We start from the raw sequence: 10,696 nt of genomic DNA, 5'->3' as shown, positions 1-10,696 counted from the left end.
TGTATTTCTCAATTAGAAGGGAGAATATAATATGAATGCTTCATCAAAACTAAAACCTTTTGAGCTGTGGGTGTGTCTCAGTGGTAGAGTGCTTGCCTAGCATGCACAAGGCCCTAGGTTCAATCTGTAACACTGGGGGGAGTAGGGGGAAAAACCTTTTGTGCTCCTAAGGACACCATCAAGTAAGTTAAGACAACCCAAAGAATGGGAGAAAATAATTGAAAATCATATACTTGATAAGTAGCTGTGCCCAGAAGATATGAAGAACGTTTACAATGTAACAATAAAAAAATAAACAACCCAGTTAAAAGTGGGTATTGGATTTGAGTAGACACTTCTTCAAAGAAGAAATACAAATGGCCAATAAACCAATTAAAAGATGCTTAGATCATTAAACACTAGGGGTAAAGCACATCAAAACCACAATTAGATAAAATTTCACATACACTATGATAACTATAATAAGAAAAATCAAAAGGGAAAAATGATAAGGCAAGGATGTGGAGAAATTGGAACGCTCACACACTGCTAGTGTGAATATAAAATGGTGAAATTACTTTTCAGTTTGGCAATTCTTCAAAGAGTTAGACATAGGGTTACCATATTATCCAGCGATTTCACTTCTAGTATATTTCTGAGAGAAACTTGTATATAAAAGTTGATGGCAGGACTATTCTTAACAGCAAAGAGGTGAAAGCAATTCAAATGTTCATCAACTGAGATGAATACATACAGAAGATGTGGTATTTATGGAATATGATTCAGCTGTAAAAAGGAATAGATGCTGATTATACAGAGTGAAAGACACTAGACACAAAAAACCATGCTGTATAATCCCATTTATATGAAATGTATAGAATGGGCAAATCCATAGAGATAGAAAGTGGATTAATGTTTGACAGGTGCTAGGGAAGGGAGAAATGGGGTATGATTGCTCATAAGCATAGGGGTTCCTTTGGTGTGATTAAAATGCTCTGGAAATAGGTAGTAGTGATGATTGCACCACTTTGTGAACATATTCCTGAGAGAAACAACTCATAAAGAGGAAAGATTTGTGGGGCTGGGATTGTGGCTCAGTGGCAAAGTGCTCGCCTCGCATGTGAGAGACCCTGGGTTCTATCCTCAGCACCACATAAAAAATAAATCAACAAATAAAGATATTGTGTCCATGTATAACTAAAAAAGTATTTAAAAAGAGGAAAGATTTGTTTCAGCTCACAATTTCAGAGGAGTTCATGGTTGGTTGTCTCCACTGCTTTGGTGCCCATGGAGAGGCAGAACATCATGGCAGGGAGTATGTGGTGGAGCAAAGCTGCTCATCTCATGGTGATTAGGGAACCTCTTAATCAGAGATCATTAGTACTTACAAATTTATCATTTGGTTAGTATAAAGTAAGGAAAGAAAAATGGTCCTCACAGGGTTGAGGCAGCATGGTATCACTGGAGTTATCATTTTTTTTTTTTTGTAATGGTCACTTTCTAAGCACCACAAAATATGGAAAGTATAGGGCCTCAAAATATGGCATGTCTATAGTGTGGTAAATTTTGAACATCATGTCATGTTAGATATCTGTGCAAATGTTCCAAGTAGAAATCATGGTAAGCCAGTTTAAAAGTCCATTTCATTTGAAACTTCTATTAAATGATAATCATTAAGAGGAATAACATCATTTTACATGTCACAAAAACTTTCTCTTCAGCAGAAAACATTACCAAGTAGAGCCGAAGAACATTTCTATAATGCTTGAGAATTCAATATCTTCCTTGATATCATTTTTCAGTCTGGGTATTCAAGCAGGCAGCAGCAGCCTGTCACTTACAGCCCCTGTCATTTCCTGTTCCAGTTCATTAAACCTTAGGCTTTCCCAGAAGCACATGAACCACATGGAAAATCCTCCTGCCAGTCAGGAAAGACCAATTTGAAGGAAGTAAAAATTGATATGCAACTCTGAGTGGGCATGAAGGCCACAATAAATTGCTACCTACACATGGAATTATATTTTGTAGACTGACACTGTGGGAAGAAGGAGCAAGAGCCTTATATTTCAACCTTATGGTTTAGAACTTATTCATATTGACTGGCTTCTCTTTGGTTGCCAAAGGATGAATAAAGTTTGGAAGCTCAGCCAAGTTGACAACCTTTATCTTTGCCTTTTTCTCTAGAAAATGTCCCAAATAAGTCAGCTTATACATACAGGCTACATTCAAAACTTCAATTCTCTAAATAGTTTTTCATCTCTTCTCAGTGATGTTTAAAATTTGAGGACTCCAGAATCACATTAATACAAACACTTGTAAACCTCGAAGACTGCTTTTCCCAGTACAAACCACATGGCTACTTCTGTTGGTCAGTGTTCCATTGCTATGACAACTATACCCGAGAGAAGCAACTTATGAAGAAGAAAGATTTGTTTTGGTTACAATTTCAGAGTAGTTCATGGTTGATTGTTTCCACTGCTTTTGTGCCAGTGGAGAGACAGAGAATATCACTGCAGGGAGTGTGTGGTAGAGCAAAGCTGCTTACCTCATGGGGACGCAAACAAAGAAAAAGAGAGAAAGGGGCCAGGGTCCCAATATCGCCTTTAAGGACAGATGCCCAATTACCTAACTTCCTCCCTGCCAGAAGTTTCTGATAGCATCCCAGGCTGGCAACCAAGTCTTTAGCATATGGGCTTTTAGGGGTCATTTAAGATCCAAATGATAAAACTACTCCATACCCCAATGGAAACTAGAATAAAATAACATCCTAACATAAAAATGAGAGGGCTTGAAATAATGCAACAGGCATGAAAGAGCCACATTTGACTCAACTTTAGTGAGGAAGGAGCCAACGATGAAAGGGGACTCTGTACTCAGCTCTCCTCTTAGCCTTGAGGTACTTGGGATTGTAAAGGCAACAGATAGCTTTCAGGAGCATATTGCTGCCAGATCTTATGAAAAGATCTTATGCCTCCTGTTCTCTCCTGCTTCATAAGTGGTGGGCAAAATGTCTGCTTTTATTGGTTTGAAGTAGCCTAACCACTGCCAAAGAACAAATAAAGGAAATTATATAAGCACATTCTTCTCCTAAAATGTCGTTTCCTTCTTGAAGCTATCTTGATTCCCTAGTCAGAACTCACAGATTCCTTCTTTATTCTCTATCACATACTTTCTACTTCCGTTAGTATTTGGAACTATTTTCCATGTGAGGAATATGTTTACAGGTCTTCCACTCTCACTAAGTCATACACTTCCACAGCTCAGGGACCAAGTCATTATATCTCTGATCTCTAGTAGCAAGTAGAGTGCTTTATAAATGTTTGGTGCAAAATAAATGCTTGATGAATGAATAAATATGATGATGTCAGCTTTGTGATGACTGCAAGTTATGATGCTTTTAGGAGTTCTTTTGAAAGTCAAAAGCAAGTAGGATCCTTCCTACTTAGCTGCTTTCTATACCCCAATTTCTTTTCTCTGTATTTGGTATCATGATAGTGTTCACTGAAGATGTCTTCCTGGGAATAACTGTATATTCAATATGTGTATTTTGATAATCCTCAATACACCATCTATTGGAGTAGATTTCCAAGGTTTAACTGAATTCAATGGGCAAAGTTCCAATTGGTTTAAGGAGACAAAAGGGGCCCTGTTTCCTCTGTCACAGTGTATACTAGCTGTCTGATGTCTCAGCAGAAGTTCTGAGATTCTAAAAACTGAGAGCATGACTCCACAAGACTCCAACAGATGCTACCAATATGAAATGATTAAGAAGAGCAAAGAAGGAACTCCAGATTTCTTTTCACTGGGAAGGAAAAATTGTCCTTAGCACTCAAAGGACAAGGTGTAAATAGAGACTGATTGATGAGGAGTAATAAATGCTTCAGATATAGTCAAACAACACAAATATTTCTAAAGAGAGAAAAAGTTAAAAATGGTCAGTGATGCTGAGTGCAGTGGCATGTGATTGTAGTCCCAGCACTTGGAAGTCTGAGATTGAAGGATGGCTGAATTCAAGACCAGCCTGGACAAAATAGCAAGAACTTGTCAATAACTCACTAACTACCCAATTAACTAAATCCCACCAGTCAAAGTCATCTCAAACAAGATTTTCTTCCCTTTTATCTGTTTTATGTGTTATTTACTATGGGTATAAGGTTTGGCAAAAACTTTTAACAACTAAAGAATTTTGACCTTTATTGTGAATAATGGCACAACGCACAATACCCACTTCCAAAACAAATAAGATACTTTGTTATGACAGACAGGAACAATTTCCAGTCTCTTATCACTGAAAAGAAAGGGGAGAGAGAAAGGAAGCTGGGAAATTATTTGAATATCACATAGTACTTTGGAGTTCATTAGGCCATTATCCCTAGAGTTAGATTTAATCAGAGTACAAACTCAAACCTTTTAATTGGCAAGAAACAAGTCTTTAACTTGGGATTTCTGTGTTTGAGTTGTAAGTCAGGTTTATAGAAAAGTAATCAGAAACTAGCTTGATTGAAGACAAGAAAGAGCCTTGAAATTAGAGCTATGAGACTCTGGGTTGTGCTTGTAACTTGCTCTCTTAAGCTTATGGACCTTGAGCAAATTACTTAAACTCTGATCTATAAACTAAATGACTAGACTTTGATGATTTCCAACCCTCCCTGTAGCATTATGAATTTCTAATTGTTTAACATTTTCTTTAAGTCATTGATTAGTTCATTCAATTATCTATTTGAAAACCTTCCAGGAACATAATAAATGAAATAAAATTAACAGTACCTACCCTCACGGAAAAGTGAAGGCTTTACCCACAGTTCCTAGTGTAGAGCCAGGACCAGGTGTTCATCCATCCATTCAAATTCTAAACAAAGGTCACAAGGAGCCCAGCAAAGAATGAACAGGAAAAGGAGAAGGAGAAACTTCACAGAAGATTAGTGAGGGTAAATTATCATATCAGTCCATCAATGTTTATTGAGTATTCATAGTGTGCTAGGCACTGTGCTGAGTAGTTGGAGATCCTGAGGTGGTAACTCAGACCTCTGATAAAGCTTATTTCTATTCTAGATGGTGGAGATAGAAGAATAGGTTAACAAAGAAGTGAAATCCAATTGAGATAAATTCTGAAAATTTATCAGAAAGCCAGGTGTGGTGGCAAACGCCTGTAATTCCAGCAGCTCAGGAGGCTGAGATAGGAGGATTGCAATTTCAAAGCCAGCCTCAGCAACGGAGGCACTGAGCAACTCAGTGAGACTCTAAAATACAAAATAGAGCTGAGGATGTGGCTCAGTGGTTGAGTGCCCCTGAGTTCAATTCCTGGTTTAAAAAAAAAAAAAGAAAAGAAAAGAACTATGAATGGGAAGGATTGCCATTAATAAAGGGAGGGAGAAGGTTTTGGGACATGGTATTAGTTAAGTGAACTTAGACCTGAAGACAGATGACAATTAGGACAGCCAGCACAGGGTCCAGGCAGGGACACATGTTAGTGGTGAGGTTGGAAGGAACCAAGTCCATGTGTGTGGTTGAAGCTTCAAAAGCAGTTACTTCTGGAAAGTATGAGTACTGCTTTGGTTCTATACTTTTGAATGGCAGGACTGGGAAGAAGGAGGGCACTATTGCTGAGGTTTTGAAAACCTGCACTAAAGGAATTTTATTCATTATCTTCTAACTCTTGGTCTTAGCAGCTTGAATCTATTCATCTCAGGAATAAAATAAAAACAGGTGTCAAGCAGCCCACTCCTTCCTCCATTGTCGCAGGGAATCCCACTGCAGAGGTTCAAGGGAGTTTAGGGAAGGAAGTTCCACAGGGTGCAATTTATATACTTGGGGGCTGGAGTTGTAGCTCAGCGGTAGAGCTCTCACCTAGCACGTGCAAGGCCCTGGGTTGGATCCTCAGCACCACATAAAAATAAACAAATAAAATAAAGGCGTTGTGTCCAACTGCACCTTAAAAATAAATATTTTACACACACACACACACACACACACACACACACACTTGGACACACAGGAAATGCTGTGAGGCAGACCCTGGCCCTGCTGCTGCCAGGGGTGACCTCTGCAGAAGGGGCTGAGTTCAGGGGCAGGGTAAGGAGACTCAATGTAGATTTTGTTTTATTTTCATAATTACACATTAATATTGAAAAGAATACATACTGGGTCACTCGCGGGGAAGAGGTGCGAGATGCCCTGGAAGACTGAGGAGCTCTGCCCATTGGATCCCGAACCCGTCCTTCTGTGGGACCTCAGGTCCCTCCCGGTACAAGCCTGTCCGGCCCGCACCGCCCTGCCCTGTCCTCGGGTCTCTCTGGGACTCCCAGCCCAGCCACCCCTCCTATAGCCCCAAAGTCCTCTGGGACCTCACCAGCCCAGCCCAGCGCCTCACCTTGGAGGGTAGGCACCGCCTCAGGAAGCCCCAGGAGGCTGTCCTCATCCTACAGGTTGCCCAGGTGGGACGGCCCAGGACGCAAGCTTCGAGGCGCCTTGAACTTGGTGCGGTCCCTGATCGCGCCCCAGACTCCCGAGGCAGCGCGAGCTCGGTGCGGGTCCCTCCAGCCTGGGAGCGGGCGCGAGCTCTCAGAAGGGCGGGAGAAACCGGCGCTGGTTGCTGGAGGACTCCGGAGTGGAAGCCAGAGCCCAGCGGGCTGTGAGGGGTCCCGCCTTGAAGGGGGCGTTATCTGCCACTCACCCCTTCTTTGCATATTCATGAGGTTGAGCTCCGCCTTCCGCTCCGGAAAGCCGCGGAGAGAAAATACGTTATTCATGAGGAAGGATCGCCCCGCCCGGGAAAGCCGGGCTGATTATTCAAGAGCCTGAGGGGGTCGGTTTGGAAAAGGACGCGGAGTCGGGATGAGAGCGAGGCGTCGACTGGCTGAGGTGAGCTGTCCAGGGCCCAGGTCTCTGCAGAAAAGGCGCTTGGGCGTTGTTAGTCACAAGTTTTTCCTGTTAAATTTTGTTTTATTTTTCTTCTTACTTGAGACTTTTAAGTTTGATTTAAAAGTTTTTCGCGAGGGTCCAACATATTCTGAGGGGAAGCAGAAAAACCCACCGAAGGAGGCGGCAGAGGGGAGGCGACCACCCCCCACGACTTTCCACTAGAAAATTCCACACTTTACGAAAAGGAGCTGAAGAAGGAAATAGAAATGCGGTGAGACACCCGCATCCTGCCCTCTAGTAGCTTTAAGATTCACTTCTGAGGCGCTGCAGGGACGGGCCTGGGTGAGGGCCCCGCAGCCATCATTAGCCACCAGGCAGCCGCGGGCTGTGCCCTGGGAGGAGGCGCCTGTGGAGCTTTAGGGGTCTTCCTCGACCTGCCCAGGTTCTCTCCGCCATTGGCAGGTCCCCCTGTAATCACTGCCTGGTGCAGACCAAGAGATGAGCCAGGTGGCCCCCAGTCTCCCCGGGATGGCCTGGCTCCTCTTTCGCCTTATGGAGGATTTGCCTTTTTATCTTTGTAGACTTCAGTCCTCCAAACAGGCCAGGGCGGCCAGTGTCCTAGAACTTAATACTGGCCAATCACCAAAATGTGTCAGGTATGCAGAGCGCTTGACTGGCTGTGCCCACCTGGCGGAAAGGAAGAAAAGGCTTGGTTGTGGCCCCTGAAGGGGTTTAAAATCTCATTAGGATGATAATCCACTCTCTCCCCCATTGACTCTAGGTCCCTTGAGGTAGGAACTGTGTCTGCCCTAATCCTGCAGGATGCCTGGCACATCGCAGTTGCCTAGTGAATGTTGAATGAGTAATTGAAGTAGCATGAAACAGATATTTCCAAGACCAAAAGAGCATGACCAAATACCCAGTTAATATGGTGGAAACCATTTACTCTGAATGAGCACGGAGTAGCAGAATTATTAGGGTCAAATGGAATTTGTTAAACTGCTGAATAATAATTTATTGAAGCCAGCTCTCTAACAGGTCTACATCACTGAGTGAACTTTGGCAAAGTTTTCTTGCTGACCTTCACTTTCTTTTTCTTCTGGCTTTTGTGTTTTACATTTAAATCCATGGTCCATTTTGAATTAATTTTTGTACATGGTATGAGCTTTAGGGTTAGGTTTGTTTCTTTCCTCTTTTTATTTCTCCTCCCACTACACTTTCTGCTTGGGACATCCTCTTGTTCTACCACTGTTTGTTGAAAAGACTGTCCTTTCTTCACTAAGTTCATTTTCCCCTTCTTTAAAATGAAGGGGTTGAATTAATATTAAGAGGAAATCTCTGTCCCCTTTCAGCTTTATGAATCTTTTCAATTCATTTCTCCTGACGTGCACTCTCTTTGGGCAAAGCTATCCTTCATATCATATATGTGTAAAGAAGATCATCTAGTTAAAATTCAGAATTCATCTGTTGGTTATCGTTCAGTTAATAGGGGATTTTCCTGTAAAAACTATGGATTGGGAAATTATGTGAAAACATGTAGAAATTCATAGTATTAAAAAAAAAGAAGAGGCTGGGGTTGTGGCTCAGCGGGAGAGTGCTCGCCTAGCACGTGCAAGGCACTAGGTTCGATCCTCAGCACCACATAAAAATAAATAAATAAAATAAAGGTATTGTGTTCAACTACACAAAAAAAAATTTAAAAAAGAAACCCTTATTGTATCAAGTATGACTTTTGGAGGACGAACCTAAAAAATTCTGGGTTTTACTTCACTTGGAATGGAAAAAAAAAAAAAAGATGGTTTAGGTCTCAATTAACAAAACAATAGCTGGTTAATCTTTCTTTTGGATTCATTCATAGAAAGGGTAAAATAGTAATTGTGCCATCATTTAAAACAAGAGTATTTGATATGTAGGTCAAGAGCTAAGCCTCGAGTCAGTTTTTCCCCAAAGGAACACAGAAATCTCAACTCTCAAGAAGATCATTAATCTTTGTCACAGAGACAACATATCAAATGAGTGAATGATATAGTTGCCCTGTGAAGTTTCAGATGTTTGTGGATCCAGTATACAAACAAATACATAAGCAAAAGACATTTGAAAGAGTTATATTCTTAAAGTCCATAGTTGTAAAATCTCTTTTTGTTTTGTTTGGTCTGATCTAAAGCTGAAATGACAACAACATGGATAAAATGAGAAGTGAACCCATTTGAGAAATATTAAGGAGACTGGACAGAGGAATAAGGAGGGGATCAGAGTTCAGTCAGGTATTTTAGGCTTGGTATCTGCTGATGTCTTTCACTTAGCCAGAGAACAGATGTAGATTTTTAGGAAAAAGAACTCACATTTGCATGTGCTAAGTACATCAATTAGAATTATCTAATAGACTGGTAGAGTTACTGGCTAGCAATTGACAAGAAGAACAACCTGGTCTGGGGATATACATACAAAAATTGTTAGAATAGAAAGTGTAATTGAAAATTAGAGTATATTTGTTCATCCAGGGAGTGTGTTTAGAAGTAAAAAAAGAAGAGCTCCTAGAACAGACCTGGAGGAACATAAAGATGACAGTGGAAAATGGGCAGGGAAAAAATTTGCACTGCACAGTTAGAACAACTGGAATGCTAGAGGAAAATCAGAAGATTGAACACAAATTTCTTAAAGCAAACATGATTTGTTACATATAATGAAATATGTATCAGAGAATGTACAAGTGTTTTTACAAATAATGACTAATTTGATCCTTGAAATAGCCCTGTGGAAGTAAGTACTGTTATTATCTCTATTTTTTAAATGAGAAAATTGAGGCACACAAATTGGGCAAGGTCATATGGTGAGTAAACTTCAGATCAAGATGGGATTTTAGGCAGTCTGGCTCCAGAATAGTACAAGTGCTTAACTGCTATGCTATGCTACCTCTTCTGATAAACAGATACTCACATAAGAGCCATGGAAAGTTGTATCTATTGTCTCCATTTTGCAAAAAGGAAACCTAGTCCCAGAGATATTAAGTAATTTAGCTAGAATCACACAACTGCTATCTAGTTGAGGCAGAATTTGAACCCAGATCCCTTAAATCCAAAGTCTCTTCTATTAGATTGTACTTCTGTTATTTTTCTCTGCATCCATACATTTCTGTGTATACAATTTAATTTTACTCATAGATAGCAATTCTTAATGAGTTTACCCTGTACTAAAAGAGCCTAACTGGAATCTTTTCTCACAAGCAAGTGCTCTGGATGTCTCAGGATTTTCAGTGATAATATCATTTTAATCCAGGCTGTCCATACACTCTAAAAAAATATAGGTGTAGTAGTGCTTGTGTTCTAGTTGGTTGATACTATTTTCAGGGCTCAATTCTCTAGACATGCCATCAGAATATCTTATGATCATAGAGAAATAAAAAAAGACTCCACCAGTATAGAAAGCCATTTAAAAGTCATTATTCCTTTTATTTATTGTCTCTAAAACGAATAACTACCCCAGTAGGGGGTCATGATTAAACCAAGCAACTAGATCTGAAAGTCTTATTGCTATTCTCCCCTGCTCCTCAAGAATTTTAATTCTTGAAATTTAAGAGTCAACAGTTGTGTTGACTCTCTGGGTTCGATCTTCAACACCATATAAAAATTAACAAATAAAATAAAGGCATTCTGTCTTAAAAAAAAAAAAAGAAAAGAAAAGAAATTGTCATAGAGTGTCCCCTAGTGCTGCTCTGAAGAAGTAATTTGAAAGAAATTAAATATTACCTGTTTATAATCTCTATCACCACCTTGTGGCAGTGCCCTGAAATAATTCTGCCCTCTTACTGGCAAAAATCTTCTAGAATCTTGAATTAACTGATAATGCAACAGGGAAT

At 40.3% G+C, this 10,696-nt stretch overlaps 1 long non-coding RNA gene across 1 annotated transcript in view; it reads left to right on the top strand.

Annotated features, from left to right (window-relative positions):
- The first annotated feature begins 6,748 nt into the window (after positions 1-6,748).
- Positions 6,749-10,696, top strand: part of LOC114082154 (uncharacterized) — a 54,795-nt gene continuing 50,847 nt past the window's right edge. The window contains exon 1 of the long non-coding RNA XR_011706728.1: positions 6,749-6,840. This is a non-coding gene — a long non-coding RNA (uncharacterized lncRNA). The remainder of the gene's footprint in view (positions 6,841-10,696) is intronic.

This window comes from Marmota flaviventris, chromosome 1 (assembly GCF_047511675.1).
Source record: "Marmota flaviventris isolate mMarFla1 chromosome 1, mMarFla1.hap1, whole genome shotgun sequence".
In the NCBI taxonomy this organism is placed as follows: domain Eukaryota; kingdom Metazoa; phylum Chordata; class Mammalia; order Rodentia; family Sciuridae; genus Marmota; species Marmota flaviventris.
The sequence above is the reverse complement of the archived record's forward strand: the minus strand, read 5'-3'. Positions and strand labels throughout refer to the sequence as shown.